The sequence below is a fragment of the Symphalangus syndactylus genome, chromosome X, assembly GCF_028878055.3.
Source record: "Symphalangus syndactylus isolate Jambi chromosome X, NHGRI_mSymSyn1-v2.1_pri, whole genome shotgun sequence".
Lineage (NCBI taxonomy): Eukaryota > Metazoa > Chordata > Mammalia > Primates > Hylobatidae > Symphalangus > Symphalangus syndactylus.
In genome coordinates, this window is record NC_072447.2 from 114646958 (window position 1) to 114663422 (window position 16465).

At 40.6% G+C, this 16465-nt stretch overlaps 1 protein-coding gene across 2 annotated transcripts in view; it reads left to right on the top strand.

The window, feature by feature from the left end:
• The first annotated feature begins 10713 nt into the window (after positions 1-10713).
• PAK3 (p21 (RAC1) activated kinase 3) overlaps positions 10714-16465 on the top strand; it is a 287741-nt gene continuing 281989 nt past the window's right edge. For both annotated transcript variants that reach the window (XM_055267039.2, XM_055267040.2), the window contains exon 1: positions 10714-11016. The gene's annotated coding sequence lies outside the window, so the exon portion shown is untranslated. The remainder of the gene's footprint in view (positions 11017-16465) is intronic.

The following is a 16465-nucleotide window of genomic DNA, read 5'->3' on the forward strand; positions in this document are numbered from 1 at the left end:
CATTTCTTTATAAATTACCCAGTATCACGTATTCCTTTAGAGCAATGCGAAACAGACTAACACATATACTGAGTAATTCACCTCAACCTCCATTGGGGCCATTTTCCCAGAAAGGGAGGCACGTGGGTAGGAGTGCCTGGGCCATGGTCTCCTTCTATTAGGGTCACTTCTACCTCAATATCGGAGGTGTTAGTTTAAATATGTAAGGCTGAATTGGCTCAGGTTAAATCAGGATCAAGGCAGAAAGTTTTTTTCACTGCCTTATTGAGGTATAACTGATACAAAATATAATGCACAAGCTTCAAATAATTACCATTTATTTCTTGTCTGTAATTTTTCTTTTTTTTTTTCGGTCTCATATTACTGGTTGGAATCTCCAGCATAATGCTGAACAGGACTGTGATAGCAGATATCTTTGTCATTTTTCTCATCTTAAAGGAAGTAATAGTTTCAGTATTTCCCCAGTAAGTATGATGTCTGCTGTAGTTACTGATATGATGCTCTTTATCAGTTATAAGAAAGCCCCTTCTGCTCCTAGGTAGCTAAGCGGCTGTTTGTTGAAATCATAAATTAATATTAGATATTATTGAATATGTCTCCCATATTATTAAGATGATTATGAGTTTTTGCTTTTTTTCTTTAACCTGGTAATATGATGAGTTATGTTACTTAATTCTCCAAAATAACCTTGTTTTCCTGGAATAAACCCAACTTGGTAAATATTCATTATCTTTTTATACATTGCTGAACTTACTTTGCTAATGTTTTGTTTACAGTTTTTACATCTATAATTATGAGTGAGTCTGACTTGTAATAGCCCTTTTTTATATAATACTGGTCAGGTTTTGTTACCAAAATAACCCGGGGAGTGTTACTAATATCCTTTTCTCTGGAACCAGAGTTTAGCTAATATTAGAACAATATTTTCATTGAATTGTCAGAAGAACTAGCCTCTCAAGTACAGCAGACTTGGTATTTTCTTTGTGGGAGCAATTTTAAGTATTGATTCATTTTTTTCCTTTATGGTTAGAAGACTTTTTGAATTCACTATTCTTAAGTTACTGTTAGTAAATTTCATTTTTTCTAAGAATATATCCAATTTTAAGTCCAAGTTTTCAAAAGCATTGACATACAGTTTTTCATATTATCTTTTTAATCTTTGCGGCATCTGTAATTATTTCCTACTTTTTATTTCAAAATGTATATTTATGCTACCTATCTTTTTTTCCCTTGATTGACCCTTGCTAGAAATTTTCCTTTAGCAAATTTCATTTTTTCAAAGAATGTGTCCAATTTTAAGTCCAGGTTTTCAAATGTATTGACATAGAGTTTTGCATATTATCTTTTTAATCTTTGCAGCATCTGTAATTGTTTCCCACTTTTTATTCCAAAATGTATATTTGTTCTATATGTCTTTTTTTCCCTTGATTGACCTTGCTAGAAGTTTTTCTATTTTATTAGTTATTTCAAAGAAACAACTCTTGGCTTAGTTGATGTTATTATATATTTGTTTTATATTTCATTCACTTGTATTCATATCTTTATTATTTCCCCCTTCTGCTTTCTTGAGGATTATTCTGATATTCATTCTCTAATTTATCAAATAAAATGTTTGGCTAATTAATTCTGAGCCTTCCTTCTAGTGTGAAAGCTTTTAAGTCTATTCATTTCCCCCTTAATATCACTTTGGCTACTCCTATGAGTTTTGATATGTAGAATTTTCATTATCTTTCAGTTCCAAGTATTCAGTTCCAAATCTAATTTTCATTATGATTTTTCATCTGTAAATTTTATAATATTGTTTTAAGTTGCCATAAATGGAATTTTTTAGTCATATTTTTAGACTGATTTATAAGTTAATTGTAATTAGAGAAGATGGTGTGATATGTTACCAATCTTTGAAATTTGTTTAAACTAACTTTAAACAATTTCTATATATGTTCCAGATGTGCTTGAAAATAATGTATATTCTCTAATTGTTTGCTGGAATTGTCTATATATGTCTGTTATCCTAGCTTGTTAATTATGCTGTTCAAATCTTTTATATCTTTACCAATATTTTTCTGCTTGATTTATCAGTTATTAAGAAAGGTGTTAAAATCTCCCACTGTGATACAGAGTTTACTAATTCCTCCTTGTTGATTTGTCAAATTTTGTTAAAAATTGGTGGGACTGTAAACTAGTTCAACCATTGTGGAAGTCAGTGTGGCGATTCCTCAGGGATCTAGACCTAGAAATACCATTTGACCCAGCCATCCCATTACTGGGTATATACCCAAAAGATTATAAATCATGCTGCTATAAAGACACATGCACACGTATGTTTACTGCGGCACTATTCACAATAGCAAAGACTTGGAACCAACCCAAATGTCCAACAGTGATAGACTGGATTAAGAAAATGTGGCACATATACACCATGGAATACTATGCAGCCATAAAAAATGATGAGTTCATGTCCTTTGTAGGGACATGGATGAAACTGGAAACCATCATTCTCAGCAAACTATCGCAAGGACAAAAAACCAAACACCGCATGTTCTCACTCATAGGTGGGAATTGAACAATGAGAACACATGGACACAGGTAGGGGAACATCACATTCCGGGGACTGTTGTGGGGTGGGGGGAGGGGGAGGGGGAGGGATAGCATTTGGAGATATACCTAATGCTAAATGACGAGTTAATGGGTGCAGCACACCAACATGGCACATGTATACATATGTAACAAACCTGCACATCGTGCACATGTACCCTAAAACTTAAAGTATAATAATAATAAAATAAAAAAATTGTTTTGAGAGTCTTCAGCTAAATTGGGGTTCCAGTGCCACAGTGGCTAGCAGCCCTGCTCCAACGGCAAATGAAGAAGAGCTGGACATGGGTATTTACAGTGTGTCTTTCAGGGGATATTCTTTAACCTCATGGAAGACCTAATGCCTAGTTGTTCAACCTGTGAACAGGGCGTCCCTCACAGATAAACTTGTTTATAGTGGCAGATGCCCCTGTGGCTCTTGTTTGACCTGTATTCAGTTTATGCCTGCCTGACCATCACTTTGGTGCTGAGAACACAACCCTGTGTTCCCCCAGGAATCCCAGGGAAAACTCACTAGGGGTTGATTCCGAGGCAACATAAAATTATAAGTATTCATTATAATATGTTAATAGGAGATTACGCGTTTAAAATTGCTATATTTTACTGGTTAATTTACTTTTTCCATTATGAAATGACTCTATTTATCTCTTTTAATCCTTTCACCTTAAATTTTAAAATCCGATATTAAAATAGCGACTTCAGCTTTCTTTTGGTTAGTTTTTGCCTAGTAGTAGTTTTTTCAATTCTTTGACATTCAGTCTTTCTATATCCTTACATTGAAATATAAATGAAGATATTTATCTTATAAACAGTATACAACTGAATGTTTGCTACAGTTTGGATTATGATGTGTTTGCCCTGTAAATCTCATGTTAAAATTTAATCCCCAGTGTGTCAGTGTTGGGAAGTGGGACCTAGTGGGAGGTGTTTGGGTTATAGGGGCAAATCCCTCACGAACCCTGGTAATTAGTGAGTTCTCACTCTATTAGTTCCCATGAGAGCTGGTTCTTTAAAAGAACCTGGCACCTCCATCCCACTTCTCTCTCTTGCTTCCTCTCTCCCACTATGTGATCCCTGCACATGCCAGCTTCCCTCATCTTCTGCCATGAGTGGAAGCAGCCAGAGGCCCTCACCAGAAGCAGATGCTGGTGCCATGCTACTTGTACAGCCTGCAGAAATTTGAGTCAAATAAAATTCTTTTCTTCATAAATTATCCGGTCTTAGGCATTCATTTAAAACAACACAAAGACAGACTAAGACAAAAAACTGGTACCAAGAATGAGGTGTTGTTATAAAGATACCTAAAAATGTGGAAGCAGCTTTAGAGCTGGGTAATAGGCAGAGGTCAAAAGAATTTGGAGGGCTCAAAAGAAGATAGGAAGGCAAGGGAAAGTTTCGGACTTCTTAGATATTGTTTAATTGACTGTGAACAAAATGTTGATAGAAATATAAGCATTAGGCTGGGAGCAGTGGCACACACCTGTAATCCCAGCACTTTTGGAGGCTGAGGTGGTAGGATTGCTTGAGGCCAGGAGTTCTAGACCAGCCTGGTCAACATAGCAAGACCCTGTATCTACAAAACAAAAAAAAAAGTTAAAAAATTAGCTAGGCATGGTGGTACATGCTTGTAGTCCCACCTACTTTAGAGACTGAGGTGGGAGGATTGCTTGAGCCCAGGAGTTCAAGGCTGCAGTGAGCCATGATGGCACCACCATACTCAGCCTTGGTGACAGAGTGAGACCTTATCTCAAAAAAAAAGAAAAAAAGAAAGAAACAGGTAGTAAAGGCCATGCAGAGGAGGTCTCAGACGGAAAGAAGAAACTTATTGGGAGTTGGAACAAAAACCACCCATGTATGCCATAGGAAATAACTTGGCTGTATTGTGTGCATGCCCTAGGGCTTCTTAGAAGGCCATACTTAAGAATGATGACCTAGGGTTTCTGGTGGCAGAAATTTCTAAACAGCAAGAAATTCAAGAAGTAGTGTGGCTGCTTTTAACAACTTACAATCAGATGTGGCAGCAAAATAATGTCCTAAAGGTGGAATTAATAATTAACAGGGAAGCGGGGCATAAAAATTTGGAAAATTTACAGCCTGGCTATGTGTTAGAGAAGAACAGGGATTTTTAAGTAGAGCAATCCAAGGGTACTATGGGCAACAACTAACTACAGAGATTAGCACAGATAAAAGGGAGTTGGGTGCTAATAGTTGGAACAATGGAAAAAGGGCCCCAAAAGATTTCAGAAATCTTTGAAGCCTCCCCTCCCACAGGCCCAGAGGCCTAAAAGGAAAGACTGGTTTCAGAGAACAGGCTAGGAGTGCTGCTTCCCTGCATTCCCACCCCTCCAGCTCCAGTCAAGTCTCAAAGGGTCCCAGGTACTGCTTGGGCCATCACTCTGGAGGGTGCAAGATGTAAGCCTTGGCAGCATCTACATGGTGCTAGGTCTGCAGGTGCACAGAATGCTAGAGCCATGGAGGCTTGGCAGCTTCCATCTAGATTTTAGATGATGTATTAGAAAGCCTGGGAGTGCAGGCAGAAACCTACTGCATGGGCAGAGCTGTCACAGAGAATATCCACCAGGGCAGTGCCCAGTGGAGCTGTGGGAACAGGGCTGCTGCCCTCCAGACCTCAGAATTATAGAGCCACAGGTAGTGAGTCATCCTAGTTTGGAAAGTTGCAAGCACCAGACTCAAACCCATGAGAGCAGCCACATGGGCTGTGCACAGAAAAGCCACAGGGGCAGGGCTGCTTAAGGCCTTAGGAGCCCTTGAAACAGTGTACCCAGGATGTGAGACAGAGTCAAAGGTGATTATTTTGGAGCTACAAGATTTACGTCTGCCAGGCTGAGTTTCATACTTGCGTGGGGTCTGTTACCTCTTTCTTTTGGCCAATTTCTTCCTTTTGGAATGGAAGTGTTTACCCAATGTCTGCTTCACCATTGTAGACTTGGAAGTAAATCATTTGTTTTTGATTTTACAAGCTCACAGCTATAAGAAACTTACCTTGAGTCTCAGATGAGATGTTGGACTTTGGACTTTTTAGTTGGTGCTGGAGCAAGTTAAGACTATTATGATGGAGTGATCGTATTTTGTATGTGAGAAGGACATAAGATTTGGGGGGCTGAGGTTGGAATGCTATGGTTTGGATATGGTGTGTTTAACCCCTCTAAATCTCATGTCAAAATTTAATCCCCAGTGTGACACTGTTGGGAGGTGGGGCCTAGTGGGAGGTGTTTGGGTCATGGGGGTGGATCCTTCATGAATGCTTTGGTGCTATCCTCACAGTAATAAGTGAGTTTTCACTCTATTAGTTCTTGTTAGAGCTGGTACTTACTTAAAAAGAACCTGCCATCTCCCCTCACTCACCATGTGATCTTTGCACACACCAGCTCCTGCCATGTGTGGAAGCAGCTGGAGGCCCCCACCAGAAGCTTGTGCTGGCACCTTGCTTCTTGTACATCCTGAAGAACTGCGAGCCACATAAACTTATTTTCTTTAGAAATTACCCAGCCTCAGGTATTACTTTATAGCAGCACAAAAAATTGACTAAAACAATGTTGTTCTTTTATTCACTCTGATAATCTTTGATATTTTAATTGATGTATTTAATCCATTTAGATTTATAGCAATTACTAATCTATTTGGATTTATTCCTACCATCTTCATATGTGCCTTTTATTTGTTCTATTTTCTGTTTAATTTTCCTACTCTTATTTTCTTTTCTTTTTTTTTTCTTTTTTGAGACCGAGTCTCGCTCTTTCGCCCAGGCCGGAGTGCAGTGGCGCGATCTCGGCTCACTGCAAGCTCCTCCTCCCAGGTTCACGCCATTCTCCTGCCTCAGCCTCCTGAGTAGCTGGGACGACAGGCGCCCGCCACCGAGCCTGGCTAATTTTTTGTATTTTTAGTAGAGACAGGGTTTCACCGTGTTAACCAGGATGGTCTCAATCTCCTGACCTCGTGATCCGCCTGCCTCGGCCTCCCAAAGTGCTGGGATTACAGGTGTGAGCCACCACGCCCAACCTCCTACTCTTATTTTCTTGACTTATTTTGAATTAAGCTTTTTCTATTTTTTTAATTCAATTTTTCCCTCTGCTTATTTCAAAGTTACATATTTTATGTCTATGCTTTTGTTGATTACTCTTGCTATTTTAACATGAATACTTTAAAAAATCTAAAATTAATTGTTTTCCATTTTCTTCATAATTTAACTTTCAAAGGGACCACTCATACCACTCACACTCACCATGTATCACCTCCAACACAGAAATCTGAAAGCCATGGGTTATATAGCACTCTTTCCACAAGGCTTCAACTTTTCCTAGTTTTGCAAAGAGATGTGTGCTTAAAAATTATAACCCCATTTTGTAGATCAAAAAATTGGGTCCTGAAACAATCAACTTGTCTGTAAAATTAAGTCATCTAATCAAGAAGGGAAACCAGGGTTTCAAATTATTTTTCCAATTGTGAAATTCAGGAGATTGCCTGGGGAAACGTTTTTTCCACATTTATTTTATTTTATTTTATTTATTTATTTATTTATTTTTGCAATTTTGATATACATTGACACCTAGTTCTCCAGGAAAGTTATATTAATTTACACAGAGAAGTACTTGGAGTCTATGATCAATAGAATTCTGAGTTCTTTCCTTCCAATACTTAAAGAACAGGAACCATGTCTTTTTTCACATTTGTATTATGGAACATTTCAAACATATACAGAAGTAAAGAGAGTAGTTAATAAATCTCGTGAGAATTTTCTAATCCCAAATAACTGCCAACTGCTTAGACAGAAAACATGAAGATAAAACAAAGCAAAGCAAACTTAGAGTTGGGTTTTTAATTTTATTTTTTAAAGATCAGATTATTTTAAATCCTTTCTGTGTTTTGAGATTACAATAAAGCCTTAATTAGTAGGACGCCAATAAACTGGAAACTTTCACTGACTAGATTCTTTTTTGGTTCTCTCTGTTTTGAGAAAAGGTTTATTATAATCTACTCATAACAGAGATTTATTCTAAAATTTAAGATTCAATGAGTGATCTAGACTCTGTCCACCCTCAGTTTACTCTCATATCTCTAATATTATTTCCAGTTTTAGGTGCTTAGCATAACAAAGACCATTCTTCATGTTAATCTTGCTTAAAGTGGCCTCAGGATGAAGCTACTAGGAAAAAAAATAACTTGTGAGGAGAAAGCCAAAAGAAGCAAAAAGAGGACTGCACCTTCCTTCCTCACTTCTATTCTTGTTTTCATGCCATTGCTATATACCCGAAAAAATGTTTCAAATATCAGTTTCTAAGCAATTGCTCCTAGTTTTCTTCTTGGCTGTTGGAGTATCACAGCGTGGTGGAAAAAGCTCTGTGCTTTGAATTCAAGTCATGGCTCTCTTCTTTGAGCTATGTGCTCTTGGGAAAGTCACTTAACTTTTCTGAGCATTTATTTAATCACTTGCAAAACAAAAGTGTAGAACTGGAGTAACTAATGCCTCTTAGTGTTCTCCATTTCTGTTGTGTCATGAATTAGCATTCCCAAAGTCTGGTTTTATTCATGGAGAGTCTCATACCAAATATGATTTGAAGGCACTCAAAGCATTTCTATCACCCACAGTGCCTGAACTTCTACCATTAGTGATCCATTCATTTTGCTGGGTTTAGCATTGTCTCCTCCTGTTCGTCTTTCTTTTGCGAAGAAAAGCATGTAAAGGCACTTCTTTGTGAATGCATTACTCACATGGCTCTTTCCCCGGCTTAGAAAGTAGAGATTTTGATGTCTAGAGGTTGGAAGTGGGAAGGAAAGGGTGAAACACAGAGAGACTGGAAGGGTGTCAGAGACAGATTTCATCTCCTTCATAATTTTTCTGCAGCTTGGCTCTGAGCATTGTTATGACTCAACCTCCTTTGTGCTTGGCAAGGCTCAAAGAAGACAAGGTCCTATTTGGTAGCAGATTGGAACAGGGAGTCCCTGGCTGAGTATCAGATTCAGGTATTTTTGATAGATTCTGAATGGAGTTCTTTATTAGGTCTTTTGATTAACAGGAATTTGTTTAGAAGAGCCAAAGCACCTCTCTAAGTAAAACATGTACATTGTTGCAGAGCCATTAACAGGCATATCCTCCCATTCAATCACAGTAGCCATGAGTGGCAAGAATCTGGGTCATAATCCATCACTCAATCTTAAGTGTCCTCTCTTCATCATCCTCTTCTGGTCCTGTTCTCTTCTAAGTTCCATGTTGGTCCTCAATATTGTAGAGAATCTCTCATCTTTACTTGTTTATCATGCCTATTTCCTGACCAACACTTTATCTCTCCTATCCCAGAGAAAAGCAATCTCTTCCTCTGCATTCCCTCAATGTTGGGAAACTATTGGTAATAAATCATTTCTGCCTTTAATGGAGAAAGATTCATTAATGAAGTTGTTTTTTTCTCTAATAATAACATTTATTGTTTTACTGAGCCTTGCTGTATCTTAAGCACTTGCGTCACTTCATTTCATTCTCACACCTCTACACCCATTTTACAGGAGAAGCCATTGATATTGGGTCATCTTTCAAGGTTGGCCAGCTAAGGCTGTCTCTCTGCAGAGTCTAGCTTCTGTCCACTGCACTAACCTGCCTCTCTTGTTCGATATCCACATGTTTGGGACTGCCCAGGCTGGTGTGTAGGAGATAGGTTTCCTCCATGGATGGCAAACAATGATTCATTCTCATGACTTAGAGGAGACAGATCTAGCTTGTGGGGGAATCATTTACAAGTTTATCACCCTGGGAAACTCAGACTTTTTTCATATTGTCCTTTCTGCAACTTCATTTCAAATTTTTCTTGTAGTAGCTGGTAGCAGAATCAAAGGAATAATTATGTGTGCTGTTTGGGGTCTGAGGCCTAAAAGTTAATTCTTTTTTGTCTACTGATTTATGGATTGCATCTGAATGCATCGATTTAACTGAAAATATTTTTTAAACTCTCATTTTAGTTGCAATTTCAACTTCCCTCACTAAACCATTACTTCCAATATGGAGATAAATAGATGAATCTGAAGGTTCTTTCCAAGATATAATTTTTAAAAGGAACTTTGGCCTGGAAATCCAAAGGCCTGGGTTCCAGTTCTGGATCTGCCACTTATTAGCATGTAATTTTAGGCACATCCACTTAACCATGCTGAACCCTAGTTTCTTATCTGTAACATAGGAATAATGATATCTTCTATGCCTAATTTACAGAGATGCCACGGTAGGGAAGTTGTTATTAGAAAGTGCTTTGTAAATCTCAAAGTTCTCAACAAGCATAAGCCATTAGGCAAGATGAAGCAAAACGCTATGCTGAAAAGATCAAGAGTATGAAGGAGATTTTCATCAGGGCTCCAAACACCAAGAATTGAGTCATGGGGGAAGTTCGTGTCTCTGACAATTGGTTTCTTACGTTAGCTTTAGGGATGCATGTCCAAACTGGATCTCCAGCTGGATCCATGATGACCTTCAACCCTCTGATCCCCAAGAAACCAGTCTTGGTCCTCATCTAAACTGAGTACCCCACTCCTAGAAGAAAAATGGCAAGAGGATTAGGTGATCCCTTGTCACCAGAGAAGCCAGGGACCAGGGTAATGTTGATTGGATAAACTGACTAAAAAGTAGAGAATTAATTTTATGCCACTTGGTTACAGGGACAGAGTTATTGCAATGGAAAGAAATAGAGGAGAAAGGATAGAATGTAAATGCTGTGTGAAGTTATAGGCACTCCGACTTGTAAATGTCGATCACAGTGAGAACAGAAATTATCTTCTGACTAGTCCAGACATTGCCCAGTACAGTGTGAGTGCTCACTCAATGCAATGTGATGGTGATGGTAACTGTCCTTGGTCTCTTTCCTTTCTCCTTGGCTATAGAGTTTTCAGAGAGATGTGTGGATGCAAGCTACCAGTGCTTAGAAAGAAGATTGAAGAAAGGGGTACGGGCACCTTGTCCCCGCCCTCGCTCCCCCCAGCCCCCATCCCACCGACCTAAACAGTCAGGCATGAGAGACTGGAAGGGTTTCACTTCCGCCTGACTGCAGGAACCACAAGTTCCAGACTGGGTCGTAACTGGAATAATCACAGTCAAAATACACCCAGATGCTCTCACACACCCAGACGCGCGCGCATCCCCGGGCCATGGGGCGCACGTGAGCCCGCACCCCGCGCACCCAGCCCTGCCTCTCGCCAGAGCATCCTCAGCAGCTGCCACCGAAGCAGCCTCCTCCTCTCTTCCTCCTCCTCCTACTACCGCCGCCGCCACCGCCGCTGTGGCTGTGATCTCCTATCCCCTCTCGTCCTCCTTCCTCCCCCAGTTCCTGCTCCTCCTCCCATCCCCTGCTCCTCCTGCCCAGCGGCGAAGGGCAGAACCCTCGGCTGCCGCCCTCCTTCGCTCTGACCAAGAAGAGGCTGGAACAGGTCTGTGCAGGGCGGGGGGCGCTTTGTTGCGGGCTGCTGGAGCTCTTGTGGCTCCAACAGCTACTGGGAGGGCACGGGGCGGGAGGGATGGTAGATTATTTCTCAGTTTTCAGTCTTGCTCTATGAATAGATGGAGGGCGAAAGGCTGGGAAGGCAGCTGGTTCCCTTTGCCAGTTCACCTTCCTTTTTGGTTCATGGCGAGAGAGCACTGAAGCTGCCCGGACTCCTGCCCCCGCCCACCCCTAAAGCTCTCTTTCTTGGCGTCCCCACTCCCTGCATCCACTTCCCCGGGCTGAGCTTTCTCTTGTTCAGGGAGCTCAGGGATGGGGGCGGGGAGAGATGGATGGAGATGATCCAGCGGGGCACCTGGGTGCCTGGGGCTTTGTTACATACAACAAAACCAGTCCTCGTCAGCTTCCAGCTCCAGGCTAGGCTGCGGTCCGCCTGCAATGTGGGGTGTGAGTCGGGCCGACTAGGGAAGTGAGAGAATGTGAGAGGGCACTCCCTGTATCTGACTGCACACAGGAATGCAGTGGTGTGTGTCGTGGAGATAGTGTGGTTTTTGTGTGGAATTCAGTGAGTGCGAGTTGGAGTGGTGTGTGTGTGTGTCTGTGTGTGTGTGTGTGTGTGTGTGTGTGTGTGTGTGTGTCTGCGCCATGGGGCTGGGCTACTCTTGGCATTACACGTCCTTGGGTCTCATTCCATGCCAAGGCAGACTGCAGCAACACGCAGGTGGATCAGGTCCAACCTGTTCTGCCCACATTGGAAGGATAATGATCGTTTTCAAAGTGATGGAAATCCCCCCAGCTGGGACTGTTGCTTAGGACTTTCTGGATGCGGAATTTCGAGCCAGGTTGACCAAGCCCTACCAGATAGCGTTATTGTTCTCCCAAAGATGCCCAACTTTCTTAGCAGGTTTTCCTCTCTCAGCCAATGAGGATCTAAAGCTCTTACAGTGATCCCTGCAGTGCCTTCCCACACCCATTTTAATTAGCGCATCCTAATGTCTTCAGGTCTTACTTACTACAATGAAGTTAGTGGTGTGCTAGGATGTAGTTCTATGTTTGAACTAAAAAGAACAAACTAAATGCACCTATGTATTAGTCATGAATTTGATATAGAGGTGGTGTTTTTTTCTTTCTTGAATGATAAGGTATGAACTGGTATGGCCACTTTTTAATCAAAGAAAGAAGAGATCACTAAAAATGAACAAAACTGCTAAACCTTCTCTTTGACATTTTTATTTGTGGTTTTAATAAAGCATTGTTTTTCAGGGTCCAAAAATATACAGTTAAAGGTAGTGATTAATCAAACAGCAGACATTTTTTGCATACCTGCTATGTGTTATTAGTGTTAAGTATTGAAAGTATATAAATGAATAAAACATCATCTCAGCTCACAGGGAGTGCACAATCTGGTAGAGCGTGTAAACAGACAATTAGAGTAAAGTATGACAAGGGGCAGGCAGGGTATTGCGGGAGCCCGAGGGAGGTATGCTTGATTGGGGATGGGGGTTATGATCAAGAAAGGCTTCATGGGCAAGGTAACATTTGAGTTGAGTCTTGAAGAATTAATTCACCAGGTTGCTAAGTGGAAAATGGTATCCTAAGTTGAAAGAATGGCATGTACGAAGGTAGAGAGGTCATAGTTAAGTGAGACTGCAGGAAGTCCTTGGAAATGTGACTGCCAAATTCTCAACAAACTCAGAATGGGTCTTTCTGGTTTGGAGTGATGACTGGTGGCACATCCAAAAAAAAGCCGGTATTGCAGATTGATAAAGACCACAACAAATCTCTATCTTAAGAAACATCTGGCTCATTTATTAATATTAGTGTGTTTTGCTTTAAGCAAATCTGATATATGTAAATGTGAGATTCCAAGGCAAATGAACTAAATGGACAATATTTACATTGCAGAATTTGCTGCTTTACAAAAGGATTCATAATCAGATTATGTTAATTAACACCGCCTCTCTGACCTTTACAGTGAATTTCTTTTAACCAAAAATCCACTAACGAAATTTTTCCAATAGTCCATGAAAGGATAAAGACAGGCATACCTGCATTACATTTACTTTTTGCGCAAAAATTTACCAACTTCAACACAAGAATTTCCTCTCATTCTGTGGATGTTTAATAAATACTAAAAGAAAATATGAAAATGCTAGTAATTAATATTAAATCCATTGGCTGTGATCTTTTATCATTCAAACTATATATAAAATAGAAATTAACCTGAACGGGATCTTGGGGAATTTTTACAGTTTAGGTACTTTTAGTAGTTTCACTGGTAATTAACAATGGTACAAGATTTCTGTGCTGTATGTTAGTTTTAAAATGGATGTATAATGACTGCTCTAATGTTCGTGCAATTAAGCCAGAACAGGGGCACATTCTGAGTCTCCTGTTTTGTTGTGTTGGTGCTGATTGCATTCATAGGCTGATAAATGGCCCTGGGAGTGACACTAAAGACTGATTATTTCTACTGGAAATGCCTGGTGGTCACAAAATTATGCTAGGTAAGAGTGTGGGTTCTGAGAACATGGATCAGCACCCGTCTGGAGCACCTCTCCCCTAAAATGAAGACCAAAAATAGCTCTGGGTTCTATCTGAAAGGAATGACAGAAGTAGATGAGCTTGAATGACTTCTTTCCTCCTCTGGACAATACTTGGCTGCGGAGGAGTTAATGGCCTAGGGTACTTTGGGCACATAAAGGTCCTTTGTTCACTGGCTGTCAATACCAGAAGGTATCAAGCAGTATCTCTAAGATACATTCTCCAAAGCTTGGGCTGGAATGGAATTGATCTGTCAGCTGTGTTGATGCTCAGATCCATCTAGTTACTAGACAGTGTTTTTTGATGTAGGTTCTAAAGAAGACTAGTTCCATAGAATGTTAGTGAGGCACACCTCTCCCCATCCACACACACACAAACACACAGGGTTTTGTGGTCAAGTTAAGTTTTGGAAATTCTTACTTAAACATAAACAGGTTTGTTTCCTGCAGGGCTTCTAAAACTCTTTACTAGGCTAATGAATATTGTGACTCTCCAGGAGTATAAAATATGCAGCATTTCTCAGATGGAATTACCCATAGAGCATGGTGTTCCAACAAGCATTTGGGTCTACTGGTGTTGAGAGACATGTTCTTTGGGTAAGAGCATTCTCTGCTGAGTTCTGAGTTCAGAGGCTGTTGTCGTCTTGCTGGGTAAGCTTGGATGACTCGCTTTACCCCTCCAGGCTTTCCTTCCATCCCCCCTCTTTAAAATGAGGCTGATAATAATCATCACTCTCACTGACTGTGATGGTGTGATGACAACTAAGATAATATCTCTGTAAGTATTTTGAGCTGCTTAGAAGAAAGGCTCTATGTAAACTCAAGATTATTATTAAAGTGAAGTGAAGAATTAAGGCAATTATCCTGATAATGCAGGCCCAAATTCTGTCTTTCTGCTGAGTTATTGGGCAGACTGCCTCATTTCTCTGCTCTGCTTTGACTGCAGAGACCTATCCTCATTCAACCTTGGCTGACTCAGTTCTCTGGGTTTATTTCCTTTCACATTCTGAAAATTTCAGCATGGCCTTTAATTTCCTGGTCCAGAGGTATCATCAGTACAGTCTCCAGAAAAAGTCCATCAATCTGAACATACACTGCTGACTAGAGAACCCTAGAGTTAGGAATTAAGTTTAGTTGGAAAGTTGCTTTTATCCTTCAGACTAATTGTCTTTCAGAGGCAGTTGTGAAGGGCCATGTTGGAAGCTAGCTGGTGCAGGATTTCTCTCCAGTAGCCCCAACACCCAACCTGGGCTGGAGTCCTGTTTACAGGAGATGCTTCTGGAACAACAGTTTCAGGGGTCCATTTTGTCAATGGGAAGCTGAGGCCATCTTTAAGGAAATTTAAAGGTAAAGGAAATAGCATTCATGTGACTATTGACCCTTCTTGGATCCCTTGATTGCTATTAATTCCCAGAACCCTTTTTTCTTTACAAACTGCCTTGAAAGGAGAATGGAGTTCTTGAGACTTAATGGCTGATAATCATTGCAAACTGGGTTTGGGGTAGAGACTGTTGCACAAGGCATTCAGTCTCTACCCCAAAATGAATGTCAAGGCATTCGGGTTACTGGTTCTAGAGTACTCTGTACTCAGATTAGCTCTTCGCTGCATGAAAGCAGCAAGCTTCAGTTGTAATAGGAAGGATTTCTGTTAGCCATAAGAGAGAACCGTGTGATTTTAAGACTGTGTGATGTTGTAAAGCCAGAGTGAAGTTATTCGCGGTTCTGGAGTACATAGTGGAGATGCTTGTTTAGTGGGGGACATTTATAGAATGGTAGAGCTACAAATGCCTATGGAAGTTTCTCTGTTGTAAACCTTATGTTTGGATGATGAAAATGAGGATGAAAGAAGTGAAGTGAGTTGCCCAAGGTCACACAGCTACCATATGACAGAACAGAAGTCATTCTAAGAGTTGAAACTCAGATCTGCTGCCTCTCAGTGTTCTTCTCTTTGACTTAACTGCCTTCTTGTGTAGTTCAGGGGAGTGAGGATTGGCTCATTTGGTGGGACTTGGAGGTCATGTCCAGTTCTGAGCAGTGTGGGCTCTCACATGGCAGTTTTAGCAGAGGGATAGTTTTCTAGTGGAGCCCTAAAAGACCATGCTTCTCTCTCTCCCTCTTCATTCCTCTTGAGTGTATAGTTGTCTGATTCACCAAGCCAAGCACCCAGTTGGTAACCCGAGGACCGGATATTCTGCCCGAGATTCATGGTGGATGATTTGATCATCCTAGTCCTTTTACCTTGGTGATTGATTAATAACCACTTTTTGTGTGCCAAGGATCCCCTTGAAAGTCATGAAAGCTACTGATGCACTCCCCAGAGAAGGCCTCTCATCCACGGACATGTGCATGTAATTTCAAGGCCTTGTAGGTCGAGAGCTCTTGCTCTGCTTGCTGTTGGTATTGGTACACAGCCTAGGGTCACTGATAGAAGCTCCCTAAATATGAAAGATTCCCAGAGGTGGAATTGTCAATCATAACTCGGAGGGAAATGGAAATGCTGGGATGAGCTTTGTGCCAAATAGACAGGGGACAGGGAGTAGAGTGGAATTTCTTATGGATAAAAGAATGGAATTGGATCCTGAATTCGAGATAAAAATAGAAAAGGAATTGAAGTGAGCTAATCACGTCCCCTTCCTTCAACCTTATGAAAGAAAGTGAATTGGGGAAGCTAGGCAGGTGGGAAATTTGGGAGGACTGGGGAGGGGGTCAGTCCAGAAAGGGTGGCAATCATGCCATATTTAAATGAAATAAAAATTCTTCCCAAAGAATGAGACAACTCTTTCACTTCTCTCCAGATTTCTTACCCTAGTCAAACACCTAAATACCAAAAACTCAGAGCTTTGGGTATTAGAAGTTGTCTTAGATTCTGGAACACTGTCTCCTTGAAAAGGACAC